The 24,531-nt window shown below is 41.2% G+C and overlaps 2 long non-coding RNA genes across 2 annotated transcripts; one reads left to right on the top strand and one right to left on the bottom strand.

Annotated features, from left to right (window-relative positions):
* Positions 1 to 36: 36 nt before the first annotated feature.
* Positions 37 to 9,328, top strand: LOC125282887 (uncharacterized). The gene is made up of 3 exons (XR_007190341.1): positions 37 to 609; positions 5,513 to 5,638; positions 9,030 to 9,328. It is a non-coding gene; the product is annotated as an uncharacterized LOC125282887 (long non-coding RNA).
* Positions 9,329 to 20,055: 10,727 nt separating this feature from the next.
* LOC130543423 (uncharacterized) lies at positions 20,056 to 24,508 on the bottom strand. The gene is made up of 2 exons (XR_008958756.1): positions 21,994 to 24,508; positions 20,056 to 20,245 (listed from the first exon to the last, which is right to left on the bottom strand). It is a non-coding gene; the product is annotated as an uncharacterized LOC130543423 (long non-coding RNA).
* Positions 24,509 to 24,531: the final 23 nt, after the last annotated feature.

The following is a 24,531-nucleotide window of genomic DNA, read 5'->3' on the forward strand; positions in this document are numbered from 1 at the left end:
TCCCAGAGTTCCAAGCTGAGCCGGCAGCCAATCAGAGACGCCCAGCTGGGCTGGAAATTCCTCTTCCTAGTTCCGCACGTTCTGTGCACGCTGCGGACGCTGCGGTGGTCTCCAGTGCCGACTCTTAGGAGATTCCCCTGGGAATCTGGGAGTAGGGGAAGGGGTTGAAGGCCCAATTTTTATGTTTTAGAATCTGGGTTGGAGGCTCAGTTTCTCTTTTTGAAAGCCGGGCAGGAAAGGGTTTGCATGGATATATGCTTGCGAATTCGTAACTGACTTCTACGGAGTACCCTAGGCTCTTGGGTTCATAATTTTAAGATTCTCTGGAAGGGAGGATGATGATCAGGACTTCATTCGTCCATGTGATTCCGATGCAATAGTTACACGCTTCTATCTGCCGGCTGTAGTGTACGGCCGGAGGATTTATTGTTTGAGCCCAGATTTATTCAGCTGTTAAGACTGGAAAACATCGTTCTGGGCTGTTAAAACATCTGAGCATTAAAAGAGCTACTATACCTGTAGAGCCTAGTAGAATTCTACAAGCTTTTGTTAGGGGCCTTTCTTTCGTCCCTACTCGAATTCATCCATTCTGCAGATGCATTCTGAGTGGTAAACACTGGGCGAGGCACTGAGCGGGGGAGGAGGGAGGGAGGCGGGAGGAGGTGTAAAAATGAGTCAGAATCGGTCCTGTCACTCAAAAGCTATTGTTAACCTAGAGGAGATTCGTGGTTTTTTGGGGTTAAGAGAAGTCTGCGAGAAGCACTTAAGTCTATACTGATGCTGTCAGGCTGGGCAGTTTCATCAGCAGAGAACAGCCTGAGGCTATGTAGTAGCAGGAAAGATCAGGCTTGTTAGAAGAAGGTAAATAGTCCAGTACAGGAGCGGGGAAAGGTGCTGATGGGGGAGTAATGGCTGGGGTGGAATCAGGCCACTGTTCAGTGCCTGGAATGCCAAGATGAAACATAGGAATTTAATGACATTTAAATCCAAGGATTACATAATTACACCTATGACCCCCAAATCTACTTTTAGATATTAATATTCCTAATATTTTCTGGCTCCAATCCATTCTTCAGAGTACTGCCAGATTCTTCATTCCGAAAGTGTAACACCCCTACTTAAAACCTTGGATGGCTCACTTAGTGTCATCCTAATCGCCATTGCCAAAATTCAGTGACCTTTTTCACTCTTCATCCTACTTGATTTCTGTGGCACTTTTTTTTTTCTTCAAGTTTTATTTAAGTAATCTCTACACATGGGTCTCAAACTCACCACCCAAGAGCAGGAGTTGCATGCTCTTCGGCCTAAGCCAGCCAGGTGCCCCTGTGGCACTTTTTATTATTTACTGTTTCCTAGAAACTATTGGGGTTGGAAGTTTGAAAGTGGAGATCTTAATTTTCAGTGGCTTATACACAGAGGGGAAAATGGTAAGACAGAAACTTTGGGGGAAATCCACACCTGGATGAAGATGAAACAGCAGGAGAGAGAAGACAGAGAAGTAGTAGGTAACTGGGATACTGTGGTATGACAGAATGCAAGGAAAGATAAATGATTAATGGTTAGAGGGGTACCTCGGTGGCTCAGTTGGTTACACCTTTGCCTTCAGCTCAGGTCATGATCTCAGGGCCCTGGGATGGAGCCAGGTGTAGTAGGGCTCCCTGCTCAGTGGGGAAGTCCACTTCTCCCTCTCCCCTGCCCCTCCCCCGACTCGTACTCTCCCTCTCTCTCAAATAATTAAAATCTTTTTAAAAATAATAATAAATGAATGGTTGGAGTGACTAATATTTATTTTTTTTTAAAGATTTGATTTATTTATCTGACAGAGAGACAGCCAGTGAGAGAGGGAACACAAGCAGGGGGAGTGGGAGAGGAAGAAGCAGGCTCCCAGCGGAGGAGCCTGATGTGGGGCTCAATCCCAGAATGCCGGGATCACGCCCTGAGCCGAAGGCAGACACTTAACGACTGAGCCACCCAAGCGCCCCTGGAGTGACTAATATTTAGACAGTACATGAGTGATCATCTTTTCTAGTTTCTGTTACTTTAAAAACCGAAGCTTTGAGAGAAGTGCTTTTCACTTCCTAGTAGATCCTGTTTTTCCATACATTGGTTTATACCAATGTACTTCCCAAGGAAAACTGATGATTCCAACCTCTAATGAATTACCAAGTTAAAAATACAATGAAAAAAGAATTTTGAATCAAGTTCTTACTTTATTTACGTGTATTTTTCTGTCTGGATAATAAGTTTATTGTTTATCTAGTGACACTCCAATTACCAAATTCTATAATCTTTTAAAAATTCCTTACCACGTGTGATCTATGTAGTCTTAGATACTCATTTACCCCTAGACTCTGAGTGAAATGAGCTCAGTAGAGAGGGTGAGGTTTAATATCAAAGTCTCAGTAGCACCAGACAAAGGGAGCCAGGTATTATGAAAAAAGTGCTTAGCAGAGTCAATGAATCCCTACAACAGCCTGAACATATTACTATTATCCCCATTAGAAATAAACTTTATTGATATTTAACTTAGGAACAATACACTGCGTATAGATAAGACTGGGAAGCTTTGTTTGCTCTGTTTTGACAGTGCACACCCATTGTCTTAGTCCATTAATGCTGTTATAAAAAATACCACAACCAGGAGAGCTTATAAATATCAGTAATTTATTTCTCACAGTTCTGCATGCTAAAGAGTCCAAGATCAAGGGACATGCTCTTCCTGGGTCATAGTTGGAACCTTCTAGCTGTACTTACATGGTAGAAAGGGTAGGGAACCTCCTGGCATCTTTTTCATAAGAGCGTTAATCCCATGTATGAGGGCTCCACCCTCATGATTTAAGCACCTCCCGAAGGCCTCCCCTCCTAATAGGGTCACTTTGAAGGTTAGAATTACAACACACAAATTTTGCAGGGATACACTGCACTCATTAAATCATCACCACGATCAAGATAATAATCTTGCATCACCTCCAAAAGTTCTGTGCCTTTTGTAATCCATGTCTCCCTCCAACTCCATCCCCAGGCAACCATTTTTTGTCAGTTTGCATTTTCTTGACCTTTAAATAAATGGAATCATACGCTTAGTTCCTTTTTTGCCTGGCTTCTTCAGCTCAGCATAAGCTTGAGATTTATCCTTATTTGCTTACATCAACAGGTTATGGCTTTTGTTTCTTTTCTTTTCTTTTCTTTTCTTTTCTTTTCTTTTCTTTTCTTTTCTTTTCTTTTCTTTTTTTATTACTGAGTAGTATGCCACTGTGGGATTTCCTACAATTTGTTCAATCATTTGTTGATGGCCATTTGGGTATCTAATTTTGGGCTATTATAAATATAGCTGCTATCAACTCAGTCAGTTAAGCATCTGACTTTTGATTTTTGGCTCAGGTCATGATTTCTGGTGGTGGGATGGAGCCCTGCCTCAGGCTCTGCGATCAGAGTCGGCTTGTCCCTCTCCCTCCTCCTCCCCCTGCGTGTATGCTCTCTCTCTCTCAAATAAATAAAATCTTTTTTTTAAATGTATCATTCATGAGTAAAGAGTTAAAATAACTGCCATGTGTAACTAAAACAAATGTTCTGGTGTTTTGAACATTTTACTATTTAGAACAACTACAAATCTAGAGTAACATAAGAAGCCATTGACTTAAGTACCTAAGAACTAAAAATCTGATACAATGTATGCACATTCAGGAATGTTGCTGATGTGAATAATCAAGGGTGTTTGTTGGTTATGATTTCCAAGTACTGAATCAGAAGAGGTATGAGTCGAGATTTAAAAATTATTAGGGGTACCTGGCTGGCTCAGTCCATAGAGCATGTGGCTCTTGATCTTGGGGTTGTGAGTTTGGCCCCCTGTTGGGTATCGAGATTACTTAAAAAATTATTAGGAATCAACTAGGCAAATAAAAGGGAAAGGATATTCTAGTTAAGGCTAGCCTGTGCAAAAGCTCTGACGCATGAAAGAACAAATGATGTATACGGGGATCTCTTTGTCAATATTGCACTACTTAAATTTTTTTTCAAGGGTGATACGAAAAATTGGTACAGCCATACAAATGTATACTGGCTGAATAGTAATTCTGAATATACTGTAATTATCTGCTCATTTGTCATCTTCAGCCAGCAGAGGGAGGGTCTGTGCCTTTCAGGGAATCATTCCCAGCATTAGGCATAAGGATGGACACATAGTAGGTACTAAGTAAATAGTTAGAAAACTGTTTCTCTACTCACTTTTGACACCAAATGTGTGGGTTCCCCCCCTTCTGCCCCAACACATACACCAACCAATTTTCAAACTCTAGACACCAGCTGTGTGTTCTATAATTTAATTAGATTTTGATACTAACTACTCAGCACAGACTGCATAGTTAAGGGCTCAGTCCTACAGGACCGCCCTAACTTCAGACACCAATTACAAATAGTGAGTCCCTTATTCCCACCATCTTCCAGAGTTCTCTACAGAATGTTTTATTTCTTCTCATGTTCTCTATATAAACACAAACTTTCTTCTCTTGATACATTTTTTAATTAAAAAAAAACCTTTTAAAATATTTTATTTATTTATTTGGCAGAGAAAGAGTGAGAAGGGGGAGCAGCAGGCAGAGGGAAAAGGAGAAGCAAGCTCCCTGCTGAGCAGAGAGCCCAACAATAGGGTTCAATCCTAGGACCCTGGTATCACGACCTGAACAGAAGGCAGATACTTAACTGACTGAGCCACCCAGGCACCCCCTGGGTTTAAATTCTGTCTCCATTATTTTAATTTGGACAAGTTATTTCACTTTTCTCTGCTTTCATTATCTCATCTGTTAAAATGGAGGATGTTATTACCTACGTCATCAGATTTTATGTGAGTCAAATTTAGGATATGAGTTAATACTTAGAACAGGACTTAACATATACTGTGACCTTAAATGTTTTCCTTTATTGTTTTCTAAATAGCATTTAACATTTTTATTAAGTTCTAAATTCACCTTTAAAATGTTATTGCAGGGGCGCCTGGGTGGCACAGCGGTTAAGCGTCTGCCTTCGGCTCAGGGCGTGATCCTGGCGTTATGGGATCGAGCCCCACATCAGGCTCCTCCGCTATGAGCCTGCTTCTTCCTCTCCCACTCCCCCTGCTTGTGTTCGCTCTCTCGCTGGCTGTCTCTATCTCTGTCGAATAAATAAATAAAATATTTTAAAAAATGTTATTGCAGTCTTATTTTCTAAATCTGTTAAGTTTTTACTTCCCATTAGGAATCTAAATTCTGATACAGTGTTTTGCCAGAGACATTTCTGTGTGGCTGCCAACTGTGTGGCATGGCCAGGATTACAGATGGGATTGATCTACTCAGCAGATGGGTCATAAACTTGATACCAGATTTATTTTAAGCTGTTAACAAGAAATAAGGAATATTTCAGAGGTTATATCTCAAACCTTTGAAAATCATATGAGAGAATAACTGAATAACAGCCCCTTCTCTGTATGGGGCTTTTGCATACCTATTGCCCCTTCTAAGTGTAATTGTCTCACTCCTAGTGCTGTTGACAGGACAGCTGCATGCGGCCATGATTTATACCAAGTGACCTTGGCTGTCTGGCCAGAGATACTACTGATGATCCACATGCTAACCAGTGACCTGTGATATGGGTCCTTCTGAATGAGGTGAGCTGGGGTTTCCAGATTCTTACTGGAATTTGAAGGGGAACATAGAGAAAATCAAGCAGTTAGCTGTAAGACCCAAAGCAAAAAGAATGTGTTTTTTGTTTTGTTTTTAGGTAGGTTCCATGGCCTATCATGGAGCTTGAACTCACAACCCTGAGATTAAGAGTCCTGTGCTCTACCAACTAAGCCAACCAGGCACCCCGATTAAAGAATGGAGTGAGATAGGGAAGGAGTCACATGGATTCAGCCAGGTTCATACCCAGATTCTGAGGAAGCAAGAAAAAAAAAAAAATGAGCAAGGACCTGTTGGAAATAACAGGCCCAAAATGGAGTCACTTGTGCTAAGCCTCACCAAGATTTAATAGCTAATGCATTTCAGCCTCTTTTAGGAGCGGAATTTTAATTAACTAACTAATTAATTGTTTCAATTTTTTATTTAAATTCTAGTTAGTTAACATATAGTGTAATATTATTTTCAGGTATAGAATTTAGTGATTCATCACTTAATCTAACAGTGCTCATCACAAGCACCCTCCTTAATCTCCATCACCCATTTAGCCCCCCCCCACCTCCCCTCCACCTCAGTTTGTTCTCTATAGTTAAGAGTCTGTCTAGGAGTAGTATTTTAAACCAATCAGTCTGGAATTTCCTGATCAGCACTTGTGAGCTTATCAGCCTGATAAGACCCCTGCCCTGATAAGACCTCTGCTTGAAAGAATCAAATCTTTTAACTTTCTTTTCGCACCCTCTATCTGCCTATGAAAGCCTTCTATTTTGTACAGCTCCTAGGACCTCCTTTCAATTTGCTAGATGGGCTACTGTCCCACTTATGGATCCTTGGAAAAAAGCTAATTAAATCTTTAAATTTACTCAGTTGGGGGTGCTTGTGTGGCTTAGCCCAACTCTTGGTTTGGCTCAAGTCCTGATCTCAGGGTTGTGAGATTGAGCCCCACGCAGGGCGTGGACCCTGCTTCAGATTCTTTTTCTCCCCCTCCTCCTTCCACTCCCCTCAAAAATAAATAAGGAAATAAATTAATTAAATTAAATTTACTCAGTTGAATTTTGTTTTTTCAGCAGACCTGTCAAGTTGAGAAAAGGTTCTCAAGCCAGTGTACTGTGAAAATGGAACATTTTGATATATTTTGATATATTATCCTCTAAAAATTCCTGAAGTATACAATTCATATGGTTTTGTGAGGTCTGCCTGGATGTATGGATATTCAGATTGTTTTAAGGGATTCGCTTTCCAGAATCCCACTTCTTTTAAAATTTTTTCTAGATTTTATGTATTTATTTGACAGAGAGCGAGAGACAGAGCACAAGTGGAGGGGGAGGGGCTAAGGGAGAGGGAGAAGCCAACTCCCTGCTGAGCCGGGAGCCATATGTGGGACTCGATCCCAGGACCCTGAGATCATGACCTGAGCTGAAGGCAGATGCTTAACCAACTGAGCCACCCAGGTGTGCCCCCGCCCCCACTGCCAAATCTTTAAAAAAAAAATGTGTATATCTATATATCATCTCATTAAAAGATATATTTCCAACTAAATGTTGCCTTTTGTTTTTAAAACAATTTTTATAATATATCTCTGCTATTTTGATCAGTTATGTACTAAAGTAACTGTTAAAACAGTCATATAGAAGAAAATAAGTTTTAAAATTTAGAGCCTTATACTCTTAGGAAGTTTAAAATTTTTTTTAAACATGTGGTTCTATTTACAGAGCAATATAATCATTTGACCAATAAAAGATGTGTGAACATAAAAATGTTAGGATAAAATTTTATGAGGGAAGTGGAATGAAAATACTAGATCAAGGAGAAAAAATAATGAGAGCATTTCTCACTTCCAAAGCAGCTTCAGGTGTTTTTAAAATGCCTAACTTCATTGACTATCTTTAAAGGAGTAAAGTATTATTGTCAGATGTCAATATTTATAAATTACAGCAAATTATTTCTATTACAACCACTTAAGCTTTTGATGAAAAATTTTAGAAATGTCGATTAAAAAAGGTGTGAGAGATCAAGAGAATGAGAAGCCACAGGCTGGGAGAAAATATTTGTAAAAGACACACCTAATAAAGGACTATTATCCAAAATATATGAAGACTTTTAAAGTGAACAAAAAGAAGGGGCACCCGACTGGCTCAATCAGTAGAGCATGTGACCCTTAATCTCAGGATCCTGAGTTCAAGTCCTAAGTTGGGTGTAGGACTTACTTAAAAAAGAAGAAAAAGTCAAGGGGCATCTGGCTGGCTCATTTGGTAGAGCATCCAACTCTTGATCTCAGGGTTGTGAGTTTGAGCCCCATGTTGGGTATAAAGATTACTTAAATAAATAAGACTTTTTAAAAAAAAAAAAAGTAAAAAAAAAGAAAAAGAAAAGAAACAACCCAATTCACAAACACCTCACCAAAGAAGATGTAGGATGGCAAATAAGCCTATGAAAAGATGTTCAACAACATATGTCATCAGGGAAATGCAAATTAAAACAATTGGATACCACTATCCATCTGTAGCTGGGGCACAGGGGTGCAAGTTTGAAGTTCTCTTTCACACCTATCAGAATGGCCAAAATGAAGAACACTAACACCACCACCAAATGCTAGGGAGGGTATGGAGCAGCTGGAACTCTGATTCATTGCTGATGATAATACAAAATGGTAGAGCCACTTTGGAAGACAGTGGCAGTTTCTTACAAAACTAAACATAGTCTTACCATATGATCCAGCAATTGTCCTCCCTGGTATATATCCAAAAGAACTGAAAACTATATTCACCTAAAAACTGCTCATAGCTGTTTCTAGCAGCTTTACTCATAGTTGCCCAAACTTCGAAACAACCAGGTAGGTAAATGGATAATCTGTGGTGCATTCAATGAAATATTATTCAGCACTACAAAGAAATGAGCTCTCCAGCCATGAAAAGACATGGAGGAAACTTAAATGCATATCACTATGTAGAAAAAGCCAATCTCTAAAGGCTGCTGTATGATTCCAAATGTATGACCTCCAGAAAAGTCAAACTATGAAGGCAGCATAAAGATTAGCAGTTTCTAAGAGATAGGTGGAGCACAGAGGATTTTTAGAGCAGTGACAATACTCTTGCATGATACTACGGTGATGGATACATGTCTTATACGTTTGTCAAAACCCATAGAATATACAACAGCAAGAGTGAACCTTAATGTAAACTATGAACTTTGGGTGACAATGATGTGTAAGTGTGGGTTCATTGATTGTAATAAATGTTCTACAGTGATATGGAATATTGCTAGTGAGTAATACTATGTGTATGGTGACAGGGGTATTATGGGAACACTATACTTTCTGCTCATTTTTGCTGTGGACCTAAAAGTGCTCTGAAAAATAAAATCTCTTTAAAAATAATTTTTTAGGTTTTGGGTCCTTGATGCCAAGACGACCAAGAAGAGAAGGAGCAATGGTTGTGCCGTAAAGGGCCCTGGCCACGTGCCATTTGTGAGTTACCACAACTCGTTATTGGAGGAACTTAAGCGCGTTCTTTGGGACTCAGCTGGAAGAGGGCCCTGGAAGGTCTGTGCCTGGCTTGCCCCAGATTTTGCCCCATGTATCTTTTCCTTTTGCTGATTGTGCTTCCCTTTCTCTGTAATAAATCAGAGCCATGCCTACCACTACAGGCTGGGTCCTGTAAGTCTTCTACTGAGTTACCCAACCTTGAGAGTGATCTTGGAAACCGTCAACATATTACCTAAAACAATTTTTTCTTTCTTTCTTTTTTTTTAGATTTTATTTATTTAGTTGACAGAGAGAGAGACAGCCAGCGAGAGAGGGAACACAAGCAGGGGGAGTGGGAGAGGAAGAAGCAGGCTCATAGCAGAGGAGCCTGATGTGGGGCTCGATCCCGTAATGCCAGGATCACGCCCTGAGCCGAAGGCAGACGCTTAACCGCTGTGCCACCCAGGCGCCCCTAAAACAATTTTTTCTTCGTGTCTTTTTGGAATGCTTTCCTGCGGTGGGAATCTGTTGGCAGTTTCTAGCACGGGAGAGAATAAAATGCCAGTGTTTCTTCATATAAAGAAGGGGCCCCTAGCTGGCTGCGTTGGTAGAGCATGCGACTCTTGATCCCAGGGTGGTGAGTTCAAGCCCCATGTCAGGCACAGAGTTTACTTAATAAAAAAAATAATAAAAATGTAAAAAAGAAAAAGAAGTCTAGGTCATAAGTGCAGAGAAGCCTTATCTGCTCACCAATCTGATTGTCTCAGGTATCACTCAGATAATCAGAATTCTGTTTGTGTGGGAGTCCCTAAGCCCCACCTGGCACACCCGAACAGGTCTATGAGATCAGTGGTGACAGGACTGATTCAGTATCTTAGAGTGGAGAGCTCATCCCAAGTCAAAAAATATTTAAGGACAGGGAGGATAGAGGTTGATATAAGACAAAGTGAGGCTGAGAACATTTTTTGTACAGCCCTACCGCCAGGGGAAAGGCCTGCATTTCTTGACAGTTGTTTTGGGGAGGGAGGCTTCCTTCCCCTCAGTCGGAAAGGTGTGTGACTGGTGGCAACAATAATTAAAGCCTCCTGGCAATGTCGGGCGATGTCAGGGCGCAGAGCATTCTTGTTAAAACCAATTATTGCAGATTTTGGGGAAGTCAGAAACATTTTTTGTAAGTATTTATTCTTCACTCATCCTTGTTCTAAAGAGGTTTTAAGGAAGAGGAAGTAGAAATAGAAAGTAGAAGAGGTGTAGAGAGGGAGGTCAGATAAGGTAGCCTGAAGATCCCCGCCTTTTTTGCATAGAGCAGTTGGAGGACATTTTCTCACCAAGCGAGGAAATATCCACCCCCAGCTCCAACCAGAGCACGGTGAGAGCCAAACTGACCTGGGCTCTCAGTCCACCTCTGCTACTTATGGAAGTTATAATCTTGGGTAACTTTATTTTTTTATTTATTTTACTTCATTATTTTAATTAAAAAAATTTTTTTTCAAGTAAATTCTACACCCAACATGGGGCTTGAACTCAGGACTCTGAGATAAAAAAAGTTGCATGCTCTATCGACTGAGCTAGCCAGGTGCCCCGATCTTGGGTAACTGTAACTCTCAGTTTTTTAAATCTATAAAATGGAATCAATGGTACTCAGCTCATAGGTTCTTAAGGAGATTAGATGGATACCATATGGGCTAAATTACCAATGTCTAGAGTCACAGTATATACCTACAAGTTGCTTAATATAAGTTACTTATAATAAAGTACTAATTGTTGCCTTATTATTACGGAATTATTTACTGTAATTTAGCTCTTACTGATTCTTCAAGTGGCTTTTATGGCCTGGACAAAAAGGTGTACCTTTTGAGGGAGAAATTTGTCCTTTGTAGCTTTGAACGCTCTCCTTAAATTTGGTAATTTTCCACATAATGATATTCATTTCAAAATAGAAGCCCCATCCGTATGTCCCAAAACACTACACCCCGAGACTCTTACAGCTGAATATAAACTGGACTCAATTTATCAGATACACCCATAGGAGAACTAGATTCAAAAACGAGCAATGGAAGAAGGCAGTCTCATGTCTAGGGATTAATCTTCCGACGAGAATGGTAGAGGTGGCAGAGGTTCTGACATCCAGTGTCGAGCCTCACATGGGCCAGCTGTGGAATTTTTGGTGGAGGTATTTTTGCTAAAGAATCCCCTTGATTGTTGGGTCTTGTTCTAGGCTGTGTACAAGAGTTGTGTTCTCTAATTTCTGAGAGTTTAGGTGAGATTTCAATATCCTATAACAAATTTTTTGCCACTAAGAGCCCTGATTCAGGGACGCCTGGGTTGCTCAGTCAGTTGAGTGTCTGCCTTCTGCTCAGGTCATGATCCCAGGGTCCTGGAGTTGAGGCCCGCATCAGGCTCCTGCTCAGCGGGGAGCCTGCGTCTCCCTCTGCCTGCTGCTCCCCCTGCTTGTGCTCTCTCTCTTTCTCACAAATAAAATCTAAAAAAAAAGGAGCCCTGATTTAATACATTTCTTTAATATCTAAGTAAATAATATCAGAAATCTTTCTCTTTTAAAAAATCTTTCTCAAAAAAAATGAAAATAAAAATAAAAAATACAAAAAATCTTTCTCTTCATTCCACTGACCCATCTTTTATCAGAGCACCATTGGATATTAAAAGTCATTTTGGTTTTAAAAATATCTTAAATTTATACTATTCTTTAGACATTTTAATTCATTTTTCTCACCATAATAACCCTCTCAAATAGGTCAGAGTCACCTTTTTAATATTCATTCTACAGATAAGGAAGCTTGAGGGCCTCCAATACATCTGTCCTACTTCCTCTCCAACCAGACTTCTCTCTAAGAAGTCCTGATCTCCCAAGCCCACAGAGGCAGCCCTATGTCTCCAGTGAGCTCGACCATCTGCCTAGCCCTTATGTGTGATCCAACCAGGAGTGGAGATTTGACAAAAGTTGACCAAATTTCCTCTCCTGTTGAGTGGGAGGGCCCGCATGTGCCTGAGTTCCTGCCACACTATATTGGGAGAATGGGATCAGAGTAATTGTGAGGTTGTGCAAGCAGTTCCTCTAGACCTGATCCTGGCAAGGCAGATCCAGATTTGTGGGTTTACACAATGAGGTTTATACTATATAGGGGCCTTCATTAAGAAAAAATATTTTTTAAAAAATTATAGATATAATTTTGCACATCTGATACCTGGAAGAATTTTCCAGACTCTTGGAATCATGCATTTCAAATCTTACTTCTTCTTTTTTACTTGCCACATAACTACAGACCTGGCTCATAGGACACATTCATGTTATGAATGTTCTCTGGGCCTGCATCGTCCTGTCAGGATGCCAAACAGTTCTGTGGCCATTCTCACATGAAGACAGCCAGCAATAACCTCACTACTAGCAAAAAAATAAAAAATAAAAAAAAATTCCAACATTGGAGATTGATGATTGCATGATATTTTTTATATCATGCCAGAGTATAAGCTGGCTTACAGACATCTGCTTCTCTTGGGTATTTTAACTTTCTCCAAGTTACTATGTACAAGTGAGAAGCCCCAAAGAGTTTGCAACCCTGAAAAGTTACAGGTTACCTTTAAGGAGGGATCATTTGTTGCTTCCTGCTTGATAGCAAGGATACTCCAAAGGTTTCTTATTGATTGGTAGGATATTGTTCAGTTTTATACACAGCTTAGCAATCTTATTTCATTCTCTCTTTCTCTGCTAACGCTATATACTCCAGTTACTCAAATCCTTTCTTAAGCAGCTCTGTCATTCCATTGGTTCCCTCACAGATGAGTTAAATAAAACTTGGTCCCATGCTCACTACTTGTATGGGAATTATGCTCTTAGTAATGTGAGAATTGTATTTGACACTATGTATGGGAAGTGCCCCCAAATCAACTTCTTAGTGACAGATTCCTCTAGTGTCGCCTGACTGAAGTGGAACTATGAGAGATGGGTGTCAGAGAGGAAAAAGAGAGCAGTCTTTACCAAATACAGTTAAATGCAAAAATTACTTTAAAAAATGGCCATGCAACATGTGCTAGGCCCTCTCAGGATCTTGCCTGGTCTGATGAAGTGAGGGGAACTGGACAAATTGAATGAGATTTTCCCCCTCTAACTTACCTAACCTCAGCTATTACATATTAAATGGCTTTTTCTTCATAATGGCTCCATATTAATTATGTGGTTTTAAAAATTGTCTTCATACTATAAGCAATCTTCAAACATTCAGTGCAATGCACTTTGGGGAAATCCTTTTATCAAAAGTCTTTCTTATTCATTTCTTTGTGACTTGAATTAATTTTTTTCCTTTCCTCGGAACTCTCTTCCCCATTTCACCCTCCAGAGCCCAGCTGAGAAGCCACCTCTTCTCTATAGATATCTCTGACCTACTCCTATCTAAGACAGAATAAATTATCCCCTCATTTATGCTCCCACTGTTTTTTTTAACCTCCCTCTCTCATAGTACTTATTTCATGCACTGTAATTTATATCTTTGTCTCCAACCAGGATCAATGGGAACACTAGGGAGAAACTGTTCAGTAATATCAAGAGATATCAGGGAATGCTTCACAGAAAAGATAATGTCCTGCAAATGCATAGGCCCTGAATTCTTTTATCTTATAAACATTTTTTGAGTATTTACCATGTACCCCAGGAATATGCAGTTGAAGGAAGATATTCCCACCCTTTTAAGGCGCTAGGTAGTGCTTTATGTAACACTGGTTATCAACACACATTTGTTGAAAAGCCATATTCAACCCAAGAGTAACATGAAAGAAAATGAATGGCAACGCATACCTTATTTTTTTCCTTCCTTTCTTCTTTCTTTCTCTTTTTCTTTCTTTCTTTCTTTCTCTTTCTTTCTTTCTTTCTTTCTTTCTTTCTTTCTTCTTCCTTCATTTCTTTTCTCTTTCTCTTTTTCTTTTTCTCCCTCTTTTTCTTCTTTTTTTCTTTCTTTTCTTTTCTTTCTTTTCCTCTTTCTCTTTTTCTTTCTAGCTTTCTCTTTCTCTTTTTCTTTCTTTTTCTCTTTCCCTTTCTCTCTGGTGCAAACAAGTGATTTTATTAAAGAACAGGAACAGGATCCATGGGCAGAAAGAGCTGCCACATACTTTATTTTCTTGAGCGGTGAGTAGACTGCTGAATAATTTTAGCTTGCCCCCTCCCCCCTATTCAGTCATATCTACACCCAATGACCCCGAGATCAAGAGTTGTGTACTTTACAGACTGAGCAAGCCAGGCGCCCTAGCTTGTCCTTATAATGCAGCTTGTCTTGGTTAGGTAGATTAGATGACTGTGTTGGCACAATTCTGTCCTGTCCAGTGTTTTTCTTACTCTGGAGTATGTAGATAGCTAAAGATTAATGGTTTCTGACAGTACTGCTTTGGCAGCATTTTATACTCCTTTTAAATCCATTAACTTTTTTTTTTTTATATCATGAGAAAAAGTGTGACAAGTGGTGTGATCTAATCAGGAGCCATGTGCTGCCTGATGTTAGGAGGGACTGACAAACTGAAGATCAAATGAAGACAGATTTAAGTACTCTGTAATTTTTCTACAAATTTTCCCTTTTGGTGGCTTTTAAATGGCTTTTGTACTCAGTAGGAACAGGGAAAAAAAACAGACTTTCGGTAATTTAATGATCCAACCAACAATCATTTCTTGAAGGCGAACATTGTGCCCAACACTGTTAAGTAGGGTAACATTTATCAGAATGGGTCATCAGTAAACATTTACTGAACATAGTTTTTCCCTGTCCCGTTATGAAATATCACAGAATGAATACACACTAAACAGTGTGATTCTGACAAGTGTAAAAGCTACTTGAGGAAGAGTGGGATTAGATTAGGATTTAAGCGCTAGAGAAGGTTTGTTTGTTCAAATAAGTTTATTGGGCACCTTCTGGATTTCAGGCACCATAGCTGGGATATAAGGTTAAAATTCTCTGGTCCTCACCCTCAAGGAATTCACAGCCTAGGGGATGGATACACACACACACACACACACACACACACACACACACACACAATTACCAATTACATTGGATGTAATAAATAATAACAATTTAACTATTAATGATGTGCTGCACGGGCGTGAGCTCAGAGTAGGAGCCCCTGCCTAGGGAATAAGAGGCTTCTCAGGACATGTGACTTTTGAGCTGGATCTTGAAGAATGAGTTAGAGAAGAGAGACTAGGTATTCCAAAAAGAAAATAATAAAAAGCACACAAAACACTTTTTATAAGGAGGGAGACAACTTTCCTCCTGGTTATTCTTCAGGGCACATTACATTTTCAATGGTCATGATGGTCCACGTGTATTCAGGATTGAATGCTTCCCAGCTGCCACAGAGAGGAGCAAGGGGCCTGGGAGAGCCCAGTCTAGATCTGCGGATCTACAGACCCATGAACATTCATAAATGACTGTGTTTGTTCTACAGGTGTTCTAAACTGTAGAGGGTGGGGTGGTTTGTTATGCAGAAATCGACCAATACAGAGGCATTATCATCCAGTTACTTTCGGCGTCAATTAAAGGGCATAGGAAGAGAGGAATGGAGTCGTTTTTCTCTGACAGCCCAAGAGAGTATACATAGGAGAGAAATCAAAAGCAGCATCAGTCATGGTTTTCCAGAGAAACAGAACCAAATGTGTGTGTGTGTACCTATATATGTATGTATAGACTTATTTTAGGGAATTGGCTTATGTGATTGAGGAGGAAGGTAGGTCCAAAATCTGCAGGGCAGGCCAGCAGAGTGGAGACACAGGGTAAAGTTGCCTTTGGAGTCCAAAGGCAGTTAGCTGGCAGAATAGCTCCTGGCTAGGAGGAGATTAGTCCTTATTCTCTAAAACCTTCAACAGATTGGATTAGACCCATCCATGTTATAAAGGGTCGCTTTATGCCAAGTCTACCAATTTAAATGTCAATCTCAGACCAAAAAAAAAACACCTTCATAGAAACATCCAGAATAATGTTTGACCAAATTTCTGGGCACTGTGGCCCAGCCAAGCTGGCATATGAATTTTACCATGGGGCCAGTTGAAAAGAACTCTGGAAAATCGGGATGCTCTAGGAGAGCTTGAAGTTCATCATGTCCTGTAGCTGCAGGGCACGTATGGCTGAGGGCAATGCACAGGTTCTCAGAAATGTCCCTGAGATGAATGGTTTGCTAGAAAAGCTGATGGCTCAAAATTTAGTTTCCTAGGATATGCTTATGAAGTTTTAATTTTAGGGGTGCCTGGCTGGCTTAGTTGGTGGAATGCTGCTCTGGATCTTGGGGTTGTGAGTTTGAGCCCCATGTTGGGTGTAGAGATTACTTAAAAATAAAAACTCTTTTTAAAAAAGTTAATTTCAACTAGTTGAAAAGTGATTGAGATGTAACCTTGCACTTTTACGCATTTAACTTTCTAATCTCTACTTGATGTCTTTTAGGCATCTCAAAGTTGGTATAGCTCAGATTGAATGCTTGATTTTCAATCCTTTCCCGTCTTCTTCCTCCATAGTCTTTTCTACCTAGTAATGGTAGAAGTTCTTTGAGATAATGCTGTCAGCCTTGGCCAGGTAAGTCAACCGACTCGCCTCTCTGGAGAACGGCTCTGCAGACAGCATAGATTTTAAACTGCCCGTGGACCTGTCACCTTGTCAACCTCCGCCACGTTCACCTGGTTGGACACAACGATGCGGTTGCTGGCAAAGTGTCGGGCTCCTTGCTCAGTGGGAGCCTGCTTCTCCCTCTGCTTGCCTCTCTCATTCTCTCTGAGAAATAAATAAAATCTTAAAAAAAAACAAAAACAAAAAACCAGCCAGAGTGGTTGTCTCAGGTCGGGTTCCCCAAGCCAGATCGTGAGACAGGAAAGATTTAGGTGCAAGCAATCTTCCTAGGAGAAGCTGGTAAGGGACAGGTGAGACTGGGAGGAAAACAGGCAATAGTCCAATTTCGGGTCAAGTCCTGTGGATAATAGCCTGATACCTCAGGGGAACTCTGGAGTATAAATTATACCCCACTTGTTCTAACTTGAGGCAAGGAAGCTGACATTTATTTATTTACAGATTTACTTTAAAAAAATGTTTATTATGTTTTAAGTAATCTCTACACCAAACGTGGGGCTCGAACTCATGACCCCAAGATCAAGAGTTGCATGCTCTACCTTGCCTTTCCCTCTCCCTCTGCTCCAGCTATACTATTTGCTGTTCCTTGACTATTCCAAGATGCTCCTACCTTCAAGTCTTTGCTCAAAATGTCACCTTCTTAAGGCCTTCTCTGACCCCACTATTTTAAATTCATCTCCCCAGCAATCTCTATTCCTCTGCCATTTTTTTTTGTTGTTGTTCTTAATAAAACATTTGCTATCATCCGAGAAGAAAAAAAAAAAAGAGTGGCGTACTCTTTTGGCTGAGCTAGCCAAAAGCTAGCCTAGGTACCTCCAGGAAGCAGATTTTTATACATCCATACTGTCTAGTCATTGACAAAATGCTACCCAGGGGAATGTAAACTCTTAAGATACTTCCAGTTCTCTGTGCGTGTGGGCAAAGCTGCTCTAGTAACTCTCAGTTAGCTAACATGGTTTATGTCGGTCTGGAGGATTCTCCTTCAACACAGTTCACCCACAAGGCTACCAAGACCAGTTGATGCTGTGAGCCAGCAGGTGGGGATGGGAAAATTTTGGCTTCTCTCCCTGTGGGCCTCTTCATGGGGTTGCTTGTTCTTCTTCACAGCATGGCACCTGGATTCCAAGAGTGGGAGTTCCAAGAGACATGAAGTTGAAGCTACTAGTTTCTTTCTTTTTCTTTCTTTCTTTCTTTCTTTCTTTCTTTCTTTCTTTCTTTCTTTCTTTTCTTTCTTTCTTTCTTTTTCTTTCTTTCTTTCTTTCTTTCTTTCTTTCTTTCTTTCTTTCTTTCTTTATTTTCTTTCCTTTCTCTCTCTTTCTTTTCTTTTCTTTTCTTTAAGATTTTATTTACTTGACAGAGAGAGAGACAGCCAGCGAGAGAGGGAACACAAGCAGGGGAGTGGGAGAGGAAGAAGCAGGCTCCCAGCGGAGGAGCCTGATGTGGGGCTCGATCCCAGAACGCCGGGATCACGCCCTGAGCCAAAGGCAGATGCCCAACGATTGAGCCACCCAGGCGTCCCTGAAGCTACTATTTTCTTAACACCTGGGCCCAAAAGTGACATTTTGGTACTATGTTCATTGGTAAAAATCTGAAACTCATTCAGACTTGAAAGGAGAAGAAATAGACCCCACTTATAGATAGGAGTGTCAAAGAATATGTGCATCTTAACTGCCCCCCCACCCCAGGTGCAAAAAAAGGTGGTTTTATGAAAGCACTGGGCCAGGACCTGTGGACAGAAAGAGCTGCCTGTGCATCTTAACCGGTCATAATCTTCCTTCCGGCCGCACACTGTTTATACCTTCCTTTTACATGTAAACTACAATAACTTTCTCCCAAGACCCCTAAATATTTTATCCTGTTTGGAGCGTCAGGCTCAATCTAGCATCCAGGATAACTTTTGGTCACTCAGTGCATGACAGACATGTGGAAGAGGACCTCGGCTGGCTCCATTTGGACCTGTCTGTAGTTGCTAATTGAGTTCTCTCTTTCTAGCTTACCTCTTAACTCAGGCAAAAGACCCTGCGAGCAAAGCATCCCTTGGTGGGTACTGAAACTACCTCTCAAGCAATAAGGACTGCCCTGAATTGGCAAGGCCCTGAGTGCCTGACCCCAAGAGAGCAATCGACTTGACCCTTATTGCCTACTTACACGTACCCCTGACCTTTGTCCCACATTTTCCTTATATAAACCTAGATGTATTTTCAGCACTTTGGAGACAGGCTTTGAGAAGTTAGCCCACTGTCTTCTTAATGTTGACCTCACTAAAATAAATTCCTTTCTTGTTTCACCGCCACTTGTCTCTCTGCCTTTGGATTTTGTCAGCAGCCAGTGGCTGAACCTGGTCTGTTTGGGACCCTCGGAGCCAGGTGCTCTCGCTCCCCTGCACCCCTGTTAGATATCTACAACTCCTGGACTGGAAGAGCCACAAGAAGGACCTTTATCTGTCTTTTTAACTCAAAACAGTACTTGGTCCATAATAAGTACACCGTACACAGTTATTGAATGGGTAATCTTTTTTTTTTTTAAGATTTCTTTTTAAGTAACTTCTACACCCAGTGTGGGGCTCAAACTTATAACCCTGAGATCAAGAGTCGCATGTTCCACCAACTAAGCCAACCAGGGGTCCCTTGAATGGGTAATCTTTTTAAAAAAAATATTTAATTTATTTATTTGAGAGAGAGAGAGAGAGAGAGTGCACAAGCAGGGGGTGGGGGCAGAAGGAGAGGGAGAAGCAGACTCCCCGCTGACCAGGGAGCCCGATGCCAGGCTCGATCCCAGAACCCTGGGATCATGACCTGAGCCGAAAGCTGACACCATGCTCTACCAACTGAGCCACACAGGTGCCCTTTGAATGGGTAATCTTATTTCTCACTTATCAACTGAAAAAATTGACACTCAGAGAAGGTAAGTAAATTTCCAAAGGTTAGAGAGTAATAGTCAAATCAATATTAAAATTTTTTTTGACTATAAAGAAAATCAATATAACCATGTAGAAAGCTGAGAACATGACCTATTATATGTGTGTATCTTTTTCTCTGTCACATATATAAAAGCACACACACAAACTTGTTTAGAAAGTATTACAGAGGAGCGCCTGTGTGTTTCAGTCTGTTAAGCATCTGCCTTTGGCTCAGGTTATGATCCCAGGATCCTGGGATCAGCCCCACATCGGGCTCCCTGCTGAGCAAGGAGCCTGCTTCTCCCTCTCCCTCTGCTGCTCTCCCTGCTTGTGCTCAATCTCTCTCTCTCTCTCAAATAAATAAAAAAAATCTTTAAAAAAAAAGTATTATGGAAACCCTTGTTACAGATGTGCATGAATCCACCCAGAGACCTCCTCTTAGTTGGCCAAAGTCCAAGACTTTATTTTACAATAAAATACAGTAGCAACAGACAAAAAGCATCAAATATAATAATTCTTTAACGTATCCAAGAAATGTTTACTAGGGCCTGTGATGTATCAGGCAGGCAGTGTTCTGGATACCGGAGATACAACAGCTAACGAAACTGAGTCCTTTGTAGCTAATGTTCTAGGGGGAAGAAACAGACAATAAACAAATGAACAAATATGTAGGTTATCAGATGACAGTAAGTGCTAAGGCAAGAAATAATGCAGGGTAGGGGTGCCTGGGTGGCTCTGCCTTCAGCTCAGGTCATGATCTCAGGGTCCTGGGACTGAGTCCCATGTTGGGCCTCCCTGCTCAGCAGGGAGTCTGCTTCTTTCTCTCCCCCTACCACCCTGCACCCCCTTTGTGCTCTCTCTAATAAATAAATAGAATCTTAAAAAAAATAATGCAGGGTAAAGAGAAAAGAAAGTGTGGTGGGTGAGGACAGGTCTATTTTTTGACTTAAACTTATTCGGAAAGTGCAGAGCATGGTCTCAGTGGGACTTAGAATCTAGGGGCAGACGGTAAGATTAGGCAAGATGAGAAAACAAGATGACAAAGGGTAAGCAAGTGGTACTGGCCACTGGAAGGAACAGATGCAACTGACAGCTTGAAGAGGTCAAGATTTGGTGACTGTCCAAACGTGGGAAGGGTGGAAATAGATACAGCCAAGGATGATTTTCACACCAAAAGAGTAGGAGACCAGGAAAATGACGAAATAGGCACATTTGGAGAGGGAGCTGGACATGAGAATTCAAATTCATAAATGAGCCAGCTAGCAGCTAAAGGCAAAAACTCTAAATCCAGAAATCCTGTACAGATGATTTATTAACTTTTTAAAAAATATTTTATTTATTTGAGACAGAGAGAGAGAGCACAAGCAGGGAGAAGGGCAGAGGGAGAGGGAGAAGCAGACTCCTTGCTGAGCAGGGAGCCCGAACTGGGGCTCAATCATGACCTGAGCCGAAGATAGACAATGGAATGAGCCACCTAGACGCCCCCACTTATCAACTTCTAAATAATTTCTTTAAATATTTTTAAATTGTGGTAAAATATACATAACACTTAATTTTTTTCCAGGTGTGTGTATAAGATATTGATTCGACAAGTCTGTACGTCACGCTAAAACTCCCCATTTTAAGTGTATAGTTCAGCGGCATTAAGTACATTCACACTGTTGTGCAACCATCACCACCATCCATCCACAGAACTCTTCCATCATCCCAAACGGACCTCTGTTCATTAACTATTAACACCCATTTCCTTCCTCCCTCCCCCACCTCCAAAGCCCCTGGCAACCATCATTCTAATCTGTCTCCATGAATTTGACTACTTTAGCTATCTCATATAAATGGAATCATACTGAAGGGGAGGAAAAATAATTTTCTCTCTACCCTTCTAAGTTTTTGGCTGAGACACCTGTATTAAAAGACATATTAAGAAGAGAAAAACAGTTTATTAACACGTATACCTCATGTAACAGGGGAGATACTTCCCAGAGGAAGCCCAAGCCACCACTTTAAATACCATCTTCAGTACAGACAAAGATAGATGTTGGGGTGGGGGTGCGGGGGGAGGCCAGTTATGGGAGGTTACCAGGAAAAGCACAGTAAGCAGGGTAAGGTTTGTTTTGCACATTTAAATCAGTGTCTTCTCCATTTATAAGATTTCTTGTGATTTAGTCATCTTTCCTTGGCTGGTATAAAGAGGGGGACATCATTACAGATGGAGATTTCCTTTATAAATGTAAATTTCCCTTACAAAGAGCTAACTTCTATTGAGTTTTCAGACTTCTCCTGTGTTTTCTGTTTCTAGAAATAATCAGTTCAAAACAACCCTGTTGCACAAGAGGCATACTTTGGGGTGGCATATTCTACTACCCACATTCTTACCTTTGAAACTTCTTCAGTCTTCATATCCAGAAGCTCAGTTGGTAGCTTTTTCCATGTCTCATTGAACCAGTCTTTTAATCCTGAGACTAGGTCGATTAGGTTAAAGAGTTGTACCTCATTTCAGGAGGTGGTGTTTCAGGTGAGCTCCCAAAGTTAGGCCTATATGGTGCAATCAATAGGGATTTAATAAGAGGCATTTCTAGGGGGGCCTGGGTGGCTCAGTCAGTTAAGCCTCCGACTCTTGGTTTTTGGATCAGGTGGTGATCTCAGGGTCCTGGGATGGAGCCCCAAGTAGGGGCTGCAGTCAGAGTCTGCTTGAGATGATCTCTCCCTCTCCCTCTGCCATTCCTGCTTGTGCTCGCAATCTCTCTCTCAAATAAATAAATAAATAAATCTTAGAAAAAAATATTAAGAGGCATTTCTGTGGAAACAAAAGAAAAACAAAAGTTAGTGGAACAGACTATAAACTGAGTTTTTGGGCCCAGAGGGCAGTTAGTTGAGAAGATTTCTAGATGTTGGGCTTGAAGCATCTTCAGTCAGAGTGAGGGGAGGCAGTGGTGATCATAGATTCTCCTGGGTTGCAGTTTGAATGTCTCTGGTGATGTCATCAGGTGTCTGGTGTTCCAGTGAATTTTCTGGTTTGGCCTACATAACAAGGCATGAAGGGTGTCCATACATGAGCTGTTGTGTTGACTTCTGTGGAGTTTACATCAAATCATTCAGCTTCAGCTTTCAGGTTTTTGGGAAAAGGACAGTTTTTGTTCCTGTTGATCCCAAGTCAGAGGGTGGGAGAAAATGGAAAATCTCCAGATCTATTGAGAGAACTAGAAGAATCGAGATCCAGTCCAGTTTACAGGTAGATAACAAAACCTCAAAGACAATGAACAGGACTAAAATCTGGTATCTCCAAAAGTATGCCACTGAAAATTATTTTTCCTCCTCTCCCTGCCCCCTTACAGTATTTGTCCTTTTGTGACTGACTTATCACATAATGTCTTCAAGTTTCAACCATATTGTAGCATGTTAGAATTTCATTCCTTTTAAAGGCTGAACAATATTTCATTGTATGTATATACAATTTTTATCTATTGACGGGACATTTGGATTGTTGCTAACTTTTGCTGCTCTGAATGATGCTGCTGTGAACACTGGTGTGCAAATATCTGTTCAAGTCTCTGCTTTCAATTCTTTTGCATATATGCTGTTGACAGATAAACTGAAGCATATTGAAATTTTTTAAGAACTGGCACAAACATCAATTTGGATCGGGTAGGTCTTAACCACTGCCAGGAACTAGAGGAAAGATTTCTATAGGGAAGACGCCATAGCAAAGCAAGGAAATTGACTGGTTACTACTTCAACAGGTATCTTGTTTGGGAAAGACTGGGTAGGTGTTTGCCATTGTATATTCTTAGGTTTCCATGTTTTAACCTTGAGGCATCTATAGGCTTAGGTCTGGGTTTGCTTACGTAGGCTGCCCGGGCATTAGGGACACCTCAGTCCCATGGCCTCCTTGTTTAATTAATTTAAAAATAGCCAGAAGTGGAATTCACGTAACTTTTAAGATTCTGTTTAAATTATACATTCTGTAATAAGGAATGTGCCCCTTTAATGAAGACAGTCTACTAAAATTGCAGTTTCCCCAGGCCAATAGGAACGTCTCAAACAGTGAAACTTGAATTGTGTGTTCTTTACCATGAGACCAGACCCTTCAAAACACCGAAAGCAAGAATTCTGTTATCTATTTTTGTGACATTCCAAAGCTGTTAGTACTGTTCTTTGTATGTTGTGGCCTTAAGTATTTGAAAGTACATACTAACATATAATTTGCGGGATATTAACGGATTATTAATTCATTAACAAACACCAGCTTTTGAGTCTCTTCTAATGGACTAAAAATATGTTTTTCCCAAAGAAAGTAGCTTCGCATCTTTTCTCCCCCTCCTTAAACTCTTCCACCACATACAGTGAAGAAATAACTGATTATAAAGTGTCAGGTTGGATGTCTGGCAGGGGCAGGACACGATACAGTAACTTTTCTAAGAGATCATACAGGTGCACCCCTAGCATGCAGAAATTACCAGTTGGAGGGCTGGTGTTCTTCTGAGTTCAGATATTGGACCAACTTTATCCAGCCCATAGAGTCCTCAAGTCCTCTGTGGATTGTTCTGAAGATCTCAGAGACGGCGGATTAGGACACAAACCGGCCACCGGCTCGCGCTCAACCTTGCCTTGGGCCCTGCTGCCTTCCACTGCGCGGGACCGTTTTCTGTTTGTTCTTCGCTGCAAACCCGGACAGCCAGGAACGCAACAGCCGCCGGAGCCGGCCGCCCTGCTCGCGGCCCGCAGACGCGTCTGGCCCGGCGCCGCCTCGGGCCAACCGTCTCGGCCCTGATGGGCCAGGGCGGGTCGCAGCCGCGCGCCAGTGGGGGACGTGGCGGCGCCAGTGGGCTCCTCCGAAGTTCGGAGGGACTCCTCGAAAATGGCTTCGGGGCATGCGCCACAGCGGCCGTTAGGAGACGCAAAACCGACGCCTCG

The sequence above is a fragment of the Ursus arctos genome, unplaced genomic scaffold (assembly GCF_023065955.2).
Source record: "Ursus arctos isolate Adak ecotype North America unplaced genomic scaffold, UrsArc2.0 scaffold_12, whole genome shotgun sequence".
Classification (NCBI taxonomy): domain Eukaryota; kingdom Metazoa; phylum Chordata; class Mammalia; order Carnivora; family Ursidae; genus Ursus; species Ursus arctos.